The 15,000-nt window shown below is 39.1% G+C and overlaps 1 protein-coding gene across 2 annotated transcripts in view; it reads left to right on the forward strand.

Annotated features, from left to right (window-relative positions):
- The first annotated feature begins 3,666 nt into the window (after positions 1–3,666).
- Positions 3,667–15,000, forward strand: part of LOC122262922 (Adenylate cyclase 3) — a 278,836-nt gene continuing 267,502 nt past the window's right edge. For both annotated transcript variants that reach the window (XM_086547495.1, XM_086547494.1), the window contains exon 1: positions 3,667–3,969. The gene's annotated coding sequence lies outside the window, so the exon portion shown is untranslated. The remainder of the gene's footprint in view (positions 3,970–15,000) is intronic.

Below are 15,000 nucleotides of genomic sequence, written 5' to 3' on the forward strand. Positions count from 1 at the left end.
TCTTTTGAGACTCCAGGGCCTTTTTGGGCATTTTTTAGGCTCTTTTAGAATTTTGGGATTTAGAATTTTTAGGACTGCAGAAACGCTCGCGATCCACCTTGTTGTGCAGGAGGCGTAAAACGAATATTGACAACGAGGGGGCTCCCATATTGGAAATTTTTTAAATGGGATGCGGTGAAACTTGTGGAAAGGGGGGGAAAACCCGGGACACCACAACAGACCACACACATTTTAAATTTAAAGTGTGTATGTTATACACAAAACACTACATACATCTAATTACACACACCACACACACACACACACACACCCCATATTTATATATTAATATATAAAATATATATTAATAAATTTTTAAATATAACCAAAATTTTTTCACCAAAGAAAAATAAAAGTCTTTAAACCAAAGCTTCAGATGAGGTCACCCGGTCCCGCGAATCACTCCTTGTCTCCAACGGGGGTGTCAGGGGGGGGCAAGAACGGGGCCCTCCCCCGTTGTTTAAAGGCTCGTGACCATACGGGGGAAAAAAAATGGATTTAAATTTGGGGAAAAATTAAGTTGGGGGAGAAATGGGGGGAAATTTTAGACTTTTTAATCGCGTTTTTGAGTGGCGCATTTTGTTTTGCCCCTGGGGAATTGATACACAGGGGTGGGGGTGGGGAGGGGGGAATCGAGGAAAGGGAAAAGAGAAAGGAAAAATAAAAAAAGGGAAAAGGGAAAGGATAAAAGGGGAGATAGTAATAAGGAGATGAGAAGGAGGATAAGTAGAATGTTTTTAAAAGAAAAAAGGGGAAAAAGAAGAAAAGAGGGAGAAAGAGAGAGAGAGAGAGAGGAGAAAGAGGGGAGAAAGAAGAGGAGAGAGAGAGGGGAGAGAGAAAGGGAAAAGGGGAGGCAAAAGGAAAAGAAAGAGAGAGAATGAAAAAATAAAGGTAAGGAGGGGAAATGATAATATTTAAAAAGGGGGAAAGGGAAAAGGGGGAAAAAAAAGGGGAAAAAGAGAGAAGAGAAAAGGGAGAGGGAAAGAAAAGGGAGTGAAAGGGGAAGGTAATAAAGAAGGAAAGAAGGAAAGAAAAGGGAAAGGGGAAAGGGGGGGGGAAGGAAAGAAAAGGAAAGGGGAAAAAGAAGAGAGAGAGGAAAGGGGGGAGGAGAGAGGGGGAAAAGGGGGGGGAAGAGGAGGGAAGGGGAGAGAGAGGAGAAAGGGGGAGAGGGAGGGGGAGAGAGGAAGAGAGGAGAAAAGGGGAGAAAAGGGGAGGGGGAGAGAGAGGAAGGGGAGAAGGAAGGGGAGAGAGGGGAAAGAAAAAAAGAGAAAAAGAGGAGAGAGAAGGAAAAGGGGAGAAGAAAAGAAAAAAGGAGAAAGAAAGAAAGAAAAAAGAAAGAAGAAAAAGGAAAAAAAAAAAAAGAAAGAAAGAAAAAAAGAAAAAAAAGAAAGAAAGAAAAAAGGGAAAAAAAAAGAAAAAAAAGAAAGAAAGAAAAAAAGAAAGAGAGAGGGGAAGGAAAGAGAAGAAGAAAAAAGATACTGTGTGACCCATTCTCATGACTCTTCCCTTCCTCCTGTCAAGCACCCGTTTTGGGGTTGCAGCGCCCGGGGAATTTTCGCCGTCCCCCGCCGCCCAAAACCCGGGACGAACGAAAAACAGAAAAGAAAACCAAACCCCCTTTTGCTTGTTAGTTCCAGCTGTTATTCTATATTGTGGATAATTAGTTGTTTATATAAGTGCTGTTGAATGTGCCTAACCAGAGCGATGAGTATTATTTTTTATTGTAAAAATAAAAGATCAATGTTTTGTGAGCACAAGATTTCCCTTTCTTTCATGAAACTTTTCGTTTGTAAAATCTTATTCTATTTCACCCCCATAACAAAGGTTCCCCCTGTTCCTTTATGCTTTTCCCTCATGTGATTTAATGTTTTTAAAAAAATGTTTTTCTTTATTTTTCCCTTTTGAAAAGTTTTTGGACAATGATTTCAACATTGAGTGTCAAGACGCCGCTTCAATTACAGGCTGAATCCTTGATTGCCACCCCTCCCTTTTCCGGGTAGTCCCCCGGTACCACTACGGGAAAATGATGGGAAAAACCTTCCTAAACCCAAATGTCTGGAAAAGATCGTTGGTACACTCTCACGAGTCAGCACTCGCTTGCCATAGTGCATATGTGACCGGGAGCTTCCCCGAAAAATTGGCTTATCCTTACCCTTTCCCCTTAAAGATAAAGCCCGGGATCGACTACACTGCCCCTTTTTTCCCCTCCTTTTAAATATGTATAGTTTTTTTTTATCATTTTATTATTGGTAGTGCAATTTTATCGTGTACCACAATATCAGACTTACTGCATTATGGAATAAGCCTAATTTGTAGAAACTCTGTGATTAGCATAACATTCTTATTTCTGTGGGTTAGTATCTTCCACATACTAAGATGCCTATCACAGCTGATGAATTTGATATTATATACACACTATATAATCTTCAGAGAAAGAGAGGAAGAAGAGGAGGGGAAAGGGGGAGAGAAAAAGAAAGGAGAGAAGGAATGAGATAGAGAGGGGAGAGAGAGGGGGGAGAGAGAAAAGAGAGGGAAAAAAGAGAAAAAGGAAAAAAAGAAGGGGGGGAGATGTTGAAAAGAATAGAATAAAGGAGGAAAGGGGGAAGGGAGAGAGGAGGAAGGAGAGAGGGGAAAAAAAAGGAAAAAAAGGGAAAAAAGAGAGGGGAGTGTTGATGATAATATGAGAGGGGAGAAAGAAGAAGAAGAGAGAAAAGAGAGAGGGGAAGGAGAGGGGGAAGAGAGAGGGGAGGGGAAAAGGGGGGGAAAAAAGAGAAAAAAGGAAAAAAGAGAGAGGGGGAGTTTGAAGTTTAGATATAAAGGGGGAAAGGGGAAGAAAAGAAGAGAAAGGGGAAAAGAAAATAAAGGAAAAAAAAAAGAGAGAGGAAAGAATTGAGGATGATAGAGGAAGAAGAAAGAACAAAAGGGAAAAGAGAAGAGAGAGAAAAAAAGGAATAAATGTATATATATATATATATATATTATATATATATTATTTTTATAATATATATATAATTTTAATTATTTTAAGGGGGGAAAAGGGGAAAACGGAGAGAGACGAGGGGGGGGAAAAGGGAGGGAAAAAAGGAGAGGAAGCGGGGGCCGAAAGAGAGAGGAAAAAAGAGGGGGAGAAAGAGGAGGGGGAAAGAGGGAGAGAGAGAAAAAAAGGGGGAAAAGGAGGGGAGGAAGGGAGAGAGGAGAGAAAGAAGAAGGGGAGAAAAAGAGGGGAGGAGAGAAAAGAAGAGAGAAGAGGAGAAGAAGAGAGAGAGAGAGAGAGGAGGAGGAAGGGGGGGAGAGAGGGAGAGAGAAGGAAAGGGAGAGAGAGGAGGAGAGAGAAAAAGAAAGAGAAAAAGAGAGAAAAGGGGAGAAGGGGAGAGAAGAAGGGAGAGAGAGAGAGAGAGAGAGAGAGAGAGAGAGAGAGAGAGAGAGAGAGAGCGAGAGAGAGCGAGAGCGAGCGAGAGAGCGCCCCCCGCCCCGCAGCTCGGCTCGGCGGCGCGTTCGGGCGGTGACTTAGTGTTCTTCCAGCCTCCGTGCAGGCAAGGTACCGGCGGTCCGCGGAAACGTCAGCCACCGTCTGTCACGCACTTGGAACGTCAGCCTGAAGTGTCAGGCGTCGCTTGTCAGCCACCCCTTGTGAAAGCCAGGCGTGGGGGGAGGGGGGTCCTAGTGCTAGGTCCCTTGGCGGTTTTCTGGAGGGAAATCCGGGCTTTCTGAGGCTGAATATACTGTTAATGGTTGACTCTGGCGCGCCGAAGGGAGAGAATCGAGAGGGATTTCGGGAACTGAACTGTTAAGTGCTTTGAGTGAGACGAGTTGCAATATCCGCGAATTAACTGCCAGCTGAGAAAAGAAAAAAATATATATCTTTTGCGAGGAAAAAAAGAAGTAAATCTGCGGAAAAAAAAGAGAGAAAAAAATACCGTGAAGCCAAAGGTAAGTCTGTTTTATTTTATATAATTTATTTACGATCGTTTTTTTCCATTAAAAAATCCACTAAGTGAGAGAAAACGAGGCAAATCTAGGTTTTCATTTGCAATATAAGCATTGGGAGTTAGATGACACTATAAATGGCTTTATCAGAGAGGACTCTTACGGCTCTCGGGCATAAGGGCGAAACGCACGGAGGTTCCTGCCATGTTTTCGGCCATCGCGACCGCTGCCTCTGTCGTGTGTGTTTTTTTGTTTTTGTTTTTGTTTGTTCAAGGATCAACAATGACAGGTGTTCTTTGGAACAGGTGTGTGTGTGTTCGGGGGAGGGGGAGGGGTGGGTAGGGTAGGAGGAGTAGGCCGAGGAAAGAGAAATAACTGGAATTACTTCCCATGTTACAGGCCGGTTGTACATTCAGATCAAGTGTGCTTGGGGCCGGGGGGGGGGGGGGGGGGGGGGGGGGGCGTGTGTGCTTGTGGTGGTTGATGGTACGAAATGGGCCGACGCTGATGTAAGAGACCTGTATTTGATACATGGCCAACAGAGACCGGGGGGGGGGGGGTTTTTTCTATAGGGCTTCTTAGAAGGAAAAAGGGAAGATGTTTTAGCCTGGAATTTTCCGAAAAATGAGAGGAATTTTTATTTTAAATCGACTATTACTATTATTTTTCATTTTATTCCCCTTTCATTTATTTCATTCAATTGTTATTTTTTATTACTATTTCTGTTATTATTATTACGTTATTTTTTTTTATCATTATTACTTCAGTACACATATCATTTCATTTTTATTACAATATTTAAATTTAAAACGGAAAAGAAATTTAAATTATCCAGTAACAAGTGTAGTTGGCAAAAATATATTTACGTAAGAAAACCGACCAAAAAAAAGTTAAAAACATCACAGTCGTAAATAGGAAAAAGAGATTCTTTGTGAGACCTTTAGGATATTTAGCTAATGCATGTTGTCGGTTTAGCCACTTCCTCTCTTATAAGCCTTGCTCTTTGATCCTCTGCTGTGTGTCCGGAACTAGTCTGCGACACAGCTGTGATAGATTTAATATGGAGTAGATATATAGCTTTATAGGCCTATATATACTGTATGTATGTCTGTATATATATGTGTGTGTGTGTGTGTGTGTGTGTGTGTGTGTGTGTGTGTGTGTGTGTGTGATTGTGGTTTTTGTGTGTTGGGTGTTTGTGGTGTGTGTGGGGAGTTTCTTTAAAATTTAATTTTTTGGTGTTTTATGGTCTTTTGGCATATGCCCCCAAGTTATTACCTGAAAAATGATTACGTCATGGGGATTATATGCCCCCACCCCCTCTCTTCTCTTCCCCCTCTCTCTTCTTCCTCTCTCTCTTCTCTCTTCTCTTCTTCTTCTCCTCTCTCTCTCTCTCATCTCTCCTTTCTCTTCTCTCTCCTCTCCTTTTTCTTCCTCTCTCTCTTCTCTTCCCTCTCTCCTCTTTTCTCCTCTCACCTCTTTCACCACACCACAACACACAACACACACCACACACACACACACACAACACACCACAACACAACACACAAAAACACATTATTAAATTTTCCTGTATATAATATATATATATATTATATTATTTATTATTATATATAACATTATATTAGTATATATAATTATTTAGGGCCCTTTTATATATACTTGTGTATGAATATCTATTTATATCATATATCTCTTTATATAATCTATATATATCTAATATTTTAATATATATGAAAAAAAATATATATATTATTGTGTGTGTGTGTGTGGTGTGTGTGTGGGATGTATGTAGATGTAATGTATGTATGTTTTGTTATTGTATGCACACACCACACACCACACCCAAAACAACACCACACAAAACCAAACATACAACATACACACCCCAACATATATCTATATTATATTATTATATATATAATTTTATATAATAATTATACAATTTTGTATGATATATAATTTTATGGCCTATGTATATCACATTCGTGTATGAATTTTTATATTATTTTATATATCGTATCTATTATATTTATTATATTAAATATTTTATATTAAAGAAAAAAAAAAATATATTATGTGTGTGTGTGTGTGTGGGTTTTTTGTATGTATGTATGTTTTTGTATGTATGTATGATAATGTATGCACAACACACACACACAACAACACACCACCACACACACACACAACCACACAACCACAGACACCCACACCACCAAAACCACATACACCACCAAAAACCCTTTATTATTATTATATAATAAAAATTATATATATAATATTTCTTAAATTTTTATATAAAAAATAAAAATATGTTTAAAAATTGGTTTTTTATTAATTTTATAGCCTTTTAATATTAATTTTAAAGAAAAAAAAAAATTATATTTTTTTCTTTTTTTTATTTTTTTATTATATATTTGTATTATAAAAAAAAAAAAAAAAAAAAAAAAAAACCCCCCAAATCCCCCGCCATAAAAATTTTATATATTAATTATAATTTTTTGAAAAAAAAATAAAATAAAAAAAATAAAATTAAAATATTTTTTTAAAATTATTATAGAAATTAATAAAGAAAAAATATTTATATATTTATTTTAAAATATAATTTTTTTGTGGGTTTTTTTTGTTTTTTTTTGGTGGGTTGTTTTTTTTTTTTTTTGTTTATTTTTTTTTTAATTTTTAACAAATTGCCCACAAAAAAACAAAAAAAAACCCAAAAAAACAACAAAAAAAACAAAAACAAAAAAACACAAAAAAAAAACAAAAAAAAACAAAAAAAAACCAACCAACCCCCACCACCCCCCCAAACCACAAAAACACACAACCAAAAACAAAACCCCAAACAAAAACCAACCCCCTTTCCAAAAAAAACCCAAAAAAAAAAAAAAAAAAAAAAAAAAAAAAAATTTATATATATAAATTAAAAAATTTTTTTTTTTTTTTTTTTTTTTTTTTTATTTTTTAAATATTTATATATTTATATATAAATTTATATATATATAAATTATACATATAATATATATTAATAATATATATATTATAATTATATATATATATATATAAATTTAAACATATATATATAGTAAATACATTAACAACACACAACACCACAACACATCACACACAACACACACACAATAATATATTATATATAAAATATATTATATTTAATATATATTATATATTATATATAAATCATGGTCGCAAAGCCCGGCTTAAGCCTCGTGCGCCGCCTCGGGCCTCCCTGAAAGCCCTCTCCCATCGAGCCGAGGGCTTGTCAAGGTCATCATCATCATTGTGTATATTTATATATATATAAATAATTATATATAGGATATCTATAGCATATATTTATAATATATATATAATATATAATTATATATATATATTATATTATAATATAATATATATATATATAATATTAACATATATATATAACATAAATATATATAATATATATAATATATAATATATATATATTATAACAATATATAGGAGATTTATATATATATATATATAAACATATATATATATAACAATGTATATATATGTAATATGTATATATATATATATATATATATATATATATATAATATATATTTTAGATATATATATATAAATATATATATATATATATATATATATATATATATATATATATATATATAATATATATAAACATATGTATATACATATATATATATTATAATATATATATATATATATATGATATATACATGTTATATTTTATATATATATATAATATATATATATATAGTTATATATATATATATATATTTATATATATATGTATATATATAACATATGTATATCTATATATATAAATATATATATATATATATATATTATATATATATAAATGTATATAATATATGTTATATATATATATATATATATATATATTATCTATATATATATATATATATAAAATATATATTATATCTATATATATATATTATATATATATATATATATATATATATATATATATTATATAATATATATGAGTGAGGATATAATATGTGTTGTGTGTGTGTGTGTGGGTGTGTGTGTTTGTGTAACATATGATATATATTATATATATATATATATATATATTATATATATATATATATATATAATATATATGCATGTGTGTATGTGTGTGTGTGTGTGTGTGTGTGTGTGTGTGTGTGTATATGTATGTATGTATGTATGTATATGGTTGAGTCAAGTGGAAGGTTGGAAGGTGCGTGGCAATAGTTGAAAGCCGAAATGCGAAAGAGAATAAACTTGTGTATGTAAATGCTAGAAGGTTCCAACTAGGGAAGGTACAGAAATGATAATCGGTAATGAGAATGGCTATGATTATCACCACTATTATTATGATTGGTGTTGCTATGCTCTGATGTTATACGTGCCTTCACTCACCCCCCCTCACCCCTCCTTCCCCAGGTGCCCTAGAAAGGCGATGGGGGGAGGGGGGGGGGCGAGGCAGGACAGAATGGCACTCCGGACGGCACGGAGTGTAGGGGGTGGGGTGAGGTGGGGGTGGGCGGGGTGGCTCTTACGAGGCAGGCGGAGTGAGGTAAACCGCCTCCTCAGCATAGGCCTACCTCCTCCTGTGGGACACTTGTTGCTTCGTGATTCTGTAGGATTCCATATGTCAATTAACAATTCTATTTTATTCGGTTTGTTGACCTTTGCACGTTAGATTTGATTTCTCCTGGTTGATATTTGCCAGCGGACATAGCCCCTGACCTTTGACCTCTGACCAAACCATTCCCGCGTGGCCGAATGAACCCCGTCCCATATGGCGACCGAAATATCCGCACAGTATCCGTGGCGTTGCGTTGGAGCGGCCGCGGGTTCAAGCAGACGTTATTAGATTTCCGTTTGCGACGGGGAGTGGCGGGGGGGGATGGGGGGATGGGGGGGGGGTTGGGGGAGCGCTCTCTCCGCGCCGCCTGTTTATTGCGCTTCTGCCTGCCGCGAAACGACTGCTTCCTCCCTCCCGCAAGCACACGCGTCAGGAGTGGTTTTCTGCTTTCCTTGGGAGGGTTTAGAATTGGGGGTCCGTGTCTGTGTGTGTGTCCGTGCGTTAAAAAGACAGTCTTGAACGCATTTCTGTCCCGAGTGCGCAGGCACACGCACAAACACACAGGTATGTATTCATAAATGAAGTATATATTATAGAACACACATTGATATATAGATAAATAAATAGATAGACGCATGGATAGACAGACAGGGAAATAGATAAGTGTGCTTGTATACAGACAGATAGACAGATAGACAGACAGGTCTAAGAAGCGGCGACATCTTGCGGCCTGTTTGCTTGGCGCGAGGCGTGTGTCGCGTAGGCAACGGAGCGGCTTTGCTCTAGCAGCCTGAGTGAGCTCTTTAACTTATCAGCTTCAATCATCAAAGGCTGTTTAAGCTGATCATCCGATTTTTCTTGAAGAAGCAGTGAAGCAGTTCGCATTCGCATGTTAAATCTTCCACGAATATATTTTTTTTTTCTTTCTCTAATTATTAATTCGATGCCGTTGTGTACACACACACACAAAACACACACACACACACACACACACACACACACACACACACACACACACACACACACACACACACACATGTGTATATATATATATATATATATATATATATGTATATTTAAATATATAAATATGTATATTTAAATATATATATATATATATATATATATATATACATATATATATACATATATATATATATATATATATATATATTATAATATATATATATATATATATATATATATATATATTCGTATATTGCGTATATAATGAGGTTAGATATGGAATTTCTAAATGGGAGAGCTTATGATGACAGTGTGGTAACCAGGGAAGGTAAGAGTATGGTGAATAGTGAGATCTCCAGGTGACCATGAGTGATGTAAGGAGAAATGGTGAAAGTTCTTGGTACAGCTTATGGTGATAGCGTGATGGCCATGAAGGGAAAGAGTATGATGAAATAGTGATTGGTTTGGGGGAAGTTTATGGTGAGGAAGGTTACTTAGTGATAGTGTTCGCGTTCGTGTTCACCGATGCTCAGATGGCCATCAAAGCTCTCAGTGACTGAGCCTCGAGCCTGAGATGTTATCGCAGTCGTCGCGGGCGGGGGTGGGGGGGGGGTGCTTCATTAGCGGTGCGATCGCCCGTAATTGGAGAGGCAGAAGTGAGAGATGGAGCTGAAGTTGAAGTTGAAGAGGGAGCAGGGGAAAAGGCACACAGGCAGGCAGGTAGGTAGGCAAGCAGGCAGGGAGGCAGGCAGGCAGGTAGGTAGGAAAGTAGGCAGGCAGGCAGGCAGGCAGGCAGGCAGGCAGGCAGGCAAGTAAACACACAGACATATAGACGGACGGACACACAGACAGACAGACGCGTCAACAAGAGAGGGATATATATACATACATACATATATATATATATTATATATATATATATATATAATATATATATATATATATATGTATATATATATATATATACATATATATATATATATATATATATATAGATATATATATATATATATAATATATATATATATATATACATATATATATATGAGGACCTATTTCCCGTGTACTAAAGAGCCAAATGAAACACTGAAAGCAGTTGATCTCATCGGCCCTAATTAGCCCGGTGGACTGAGCATCTGCATGAACTGACCTGCCGCTGATGGACCTAGGGTCGTGACAAGGGCCCATTAAGTGGCAGAGGCCGTGCGGGCGACAGCCACGCCCGCGCCCACGGGGAAGCTGGCAGAGGGAGAAAGGAGGAAGAAAAGGATATACTTTTAGTCTCGTTGCCTTGTGTTTATGCTCTTAATCTGACTCTTTCTAACTCTCTCTCTCTCTCTCTCTCTCTCTCTCTCTCTCTCTCTCTCTCTCTCTCTCTCTCTCTCTCTCTCTCTCTCTCTCTCTCTCTCTCTCTCTCTCTCTCTCTCTCTCTCTCTCTCTCTCTCTCTCTCTCTTTCTCTCTTCCTCTCTTTCTCTCTCTCTTTCTCTCTCTCTTTCTCTCTCTCTCTTTCTTTCTTTCTTGTTTTGTACCCCTTCTTCTATTTCTCATATTCGTATGTTTATCCTTTTTTAAAAATTAATTTTCCTTCATCCTTTGTTCTGTCTCTATTCTTATTTTTTTCTGTTTTTCCTCCTCCTCCGTTTCCTTCTCCGACGCCTTTTCCTTTCCCTTTTTCATCTCCTCCTGTTTTCTTTTCTTCCAATCTTCACCTCCAACTCTTCTTCTTCTCCCTTTTCCTTTTAATCTTCTCCTTTCCCCTCTCCCTCTCTTTTTATCGTTTGATTCTTCCTTAACATCTTCTTAACGTCTTCGTTAACATCTTCTTCTCCCTTCTCCTTCTCCTCTTCCTCTTCTTCTTCTTCTTCTTCATTGTCTTCTTCTTCTTCTCCTTCCTCTTCGGCACATCTAGAAAGAGAAAAAACGAATTAGAATTTGAAAAAAATAGAAAATGGAATTAAAGAAAGCGAAATGGGGAAAAAGAGAGATGAAAGACGAGTGAGAGAAAATGGAAATATAAATAGCGAAATCCGAGAGAGAAAATATTGCGACTGAAAGATACGTGACACTAATGCGGAGTTCGAGATAAAATGGCGGTAGGTGAGAGAGAGGGAGAGAGAGAGAGAGAGAGAGAGAGAGAGAGAGAGAGAGAGAGAGAGAGAGAGAGAGAGAGAGAGAGAGAGAGAGAGAGAGAGAAGGAGAGAGAGAGAGAGAGAGGGAGGGAGAGAGAGAGAGAGAGAGAGAGAGAGAGAGAGAGAGAGGAGAGGGAGAGGGAGAGGGAGAAAGAGAGAGAGAGACAGAGAGAGAGAGAGAGAGAGAGAAGGAGAGTAAGAGAAAAGAGTAAGAGAGAGAGAGAGAGAAGGAGAGTAAGAGAAAAGAGAGAGAGAGAAGGAGAGTAAGAGAGAGAGAGAGGGGGGAGAGAGAGAAGAGAGGTGGAGAGACGAGAATGAAAAGAAGAGAAAAAGAGAGAGAGAGAAAGAAGAGATGAGAGACAACTACAGAGATAGAGATGGACTGACAGACAGACAGACAGATAGATGGACAGATAGACAGACAGACAGACGAACAGACAGAGATAGATATAGATAGACAAACAGACAGACGGACAGAGATAGAGACAGACAGACAGACAGAGATAAAGATAGATAGATAGACAAACAGACAGAGATAGAGATAGATAGATAGACAAATAGAGAGAAAGCGCCAGTAAACGAGAGCCCTTCTCCCCGTGTCCACAAAGGCAGGGTTGATCGCAGATTAATCACTGGACATTAACGGTCGCGGGAAAAACCGACGTTGGAGTTTCATGCGGGGAGAAGAGAGGGGGAGAGGAGAGAGGGGGGAGGGAGTGGGGATGGGAGGGGGGAGGAGGAAGAGAGAGGGGTGGGAGGAGAAGATAGGGACGGGATAGGTGAAGAGGAGAGGGAGTAAGAGTGTGAGGGAAATAGGGACAAGGAGAGAGGGAGGGGGAGGAGGAAGATAGAGGGAAGAAGGAGGGGAAACGAGAAGGGGAGGGGAGGAACAAGAGGAACGGAGGTGGAGGTAATGAGAGGCAAAGAGCAGTTTTAGACTCAGTCGGAACGGGGAGGAAGGTGTGAGATAGGGTTTTAATGATAGGGGCTCGAGAGAAGAAGAATTTAGTGTGAGACAAGGAATAACCTCCCCAGGAGACCGCTTTCATGGAGAATGTTCTAAAGGGAGTGGTGCCCCCTCTAAGATTTTGTGTGTTTTTTTTGTTGGATAAGTGCCGAAGGCATGAAAGATAGACCAGAAAGCCGGCCCTCGGACAACAGACGGGGAACGAACAGGACAGACCAACAACTACAGTGCATACAGACAGACTAGAGGTATTAAGATAAATAATAGATTATACAAACAAACAGACCAGACAGCGGGTACAGCTACCTCAATAGACAGACTATAGTCCGAACAGACAGACAGACAGACAGACAGACAGACAGACAGTCAGTCAGGCAGAGAGAGAAAGAGCAAAGGAAAAGAGCGACGTCCAGTCGTGCCACGTCAAGCGACACCCGGCAGAGTGACAGACGGAATCCGAACGCGCTTAATTTCCCTATAGAAGACCAAGGCGACTCCGGGAAGAAAAGGAGAAGGAAAAGAGAGGTTCTTCCAACACGCCGCGCGCGCTCTCCTTTTTAATTGCTTGCTTGCTTGCTTGCTTTTTTGTGTGTTGGTGTGTATGGGTGTTTTGGTGTTTGTGTCTGCATTTGGAGTGGGATATGTGTGTGTGTGTGTGTGTGTGTGGAGGGGTGGGGTGCGTGTGTTTGTGTGTGTGTGTGTGTGTGTGTGTGTGTGTGTGTGTGTGTGTGTGTGTGTGTGTGTGTGTGTGTGTGTGTGTGTGTGTGTGTGTGTGTGTGTATCTGTATGTGTGTAGGGGATTCTGTGTTTGAGATTGGATATGTCTGTGTGTGTCTTTATATATAGCGTGGGATAAATGTGTGTGTGTTTGTGTCTGTATGTGTGGAATGTGTATGTGTATGTGTGTGTGTCTGGGTGTGGGGTGGGAGTCAGTGTGGGATATATGTGTAGGCTTATGTATATATGTGTGATAGATAGATAGACAGATAGATTGGCAGATATATAAAGAAACATATTACTATACAGTTTATTATCATTAGTAGTCATACATATATGGATTAAGTTAAATGAAATATAATACGAAAACTCTGAACTACACCCCCAAGGCAGTTTTGGAACTATTCTCTTGTTACCAGGGAAATAAACATTATATATAAAAGAATAAAATAAGAAACGTAACTCGATAAGCTAAGAATAAAACTATAAAGTAAAGCAAAGTAAGAACAAAGTAAAAATGTCACATGAAGGCTAGACTGATGGAACATAAACCCCGGATGAAAAAAAATAAAGTAGAACGTAGAGAGAGAAAGAAAGAAAAAAAAAAACACCCCGATCGTACCCCAAAAAAATACACACCTAAACCCAAAACTTACAAACTCGCCCCTGAAACCAAACCACCAACCCCGAAGCCTATCTAAACAAAACCCATCTTCCGCTCGCCCGACACCTCCCTCCCCCCCCCCCAATAAAAAGGAAACGAAGCAAAACGAAAAAGCAAAGAAAGAGATGGCTGTATCTTTAATCCCCAATAAAGAGGATTATTACCCACCGACTGTCCCTCGACGCTTGACAATTCAATCTGCGTTCTCCCCCCTCTACCATACCATAATTCCTCCCTCCCCCCTCCTCCCCACACCCCCCCCTCTCTTCTTCCCCATTCCTCCTGTCCCGGGGGAGGGAGTCACGCTGCGTTACCTAAGAAGAGTAGCCACATTGAGCCGCGCCTCCTTCTCCTCCTCCTCTTCCTCCTCGTCCTCCTCCCCATTCCCTCCATCTCTTTCTTTTCCCTTTTCTTCTTATTCCTCCTCCTCCTCCCCCTCCATCTCTTTCTCTTCCTTTATCTCCTCCTTCTCCTCCTCCTCCTCCATCTCTTTCTTTTCCTTTTTTTCCTCCTCCTCGTCCCCTCCCCTTGTAGCCGGAGGAGGTAGTTACCCTAGTTACTCTAGAACATAAGAAGGGTTTTATTTGAAGTAATGGGAATTCATAAATAACAACTCTGTCTGTTTTGGCCTTTGTCTCTCCTTCTCTCTCTCTCTGTCTCTCTCTGTCTATGTCCTTCTCATTCTCTCTCTGGTCTCTCCCTCCACGCTCCTCTTCTCTCTCCTGCTCCCTCTCGCCTCCTCCTCGCTCTCTCCAATCTGTCTCTCTCTCTCGCACCTCCTCGTCTCTCCTCCCCTCATCTCTTCGCTCTCTTCTCCTCTCTCTACTCTCCCCTCTGTCTCGCTCTCTCTCCCTCCCCCCTCCCTCTCTCCTCTTTCACCACTCCCCCCTGCCCCTTTCTCTCCTCTCTCGCCTTTCTCTCTCTCTCTCTCTCTCCTCTCTCCCTATCTTGTTCCCCTTCCTCGTCTCTCCGTTCTCATCCCTCCTCTCT

This window comes from Penaeus japonicus, unplaced genomic scaffold, assembly GCF_977035675.1.
Source record: "Penaeus japonicus unplaced genomic scaffold, GWHDUDI00000001_assembly GWHDUDI00000019, whole genome shotgun sequence".
NCBI lineage: Eukaryota > Metazoa > Arthropoda > Malacostraca > Decapoda > Penaeidae > Penaeus > Penaeus japonicus.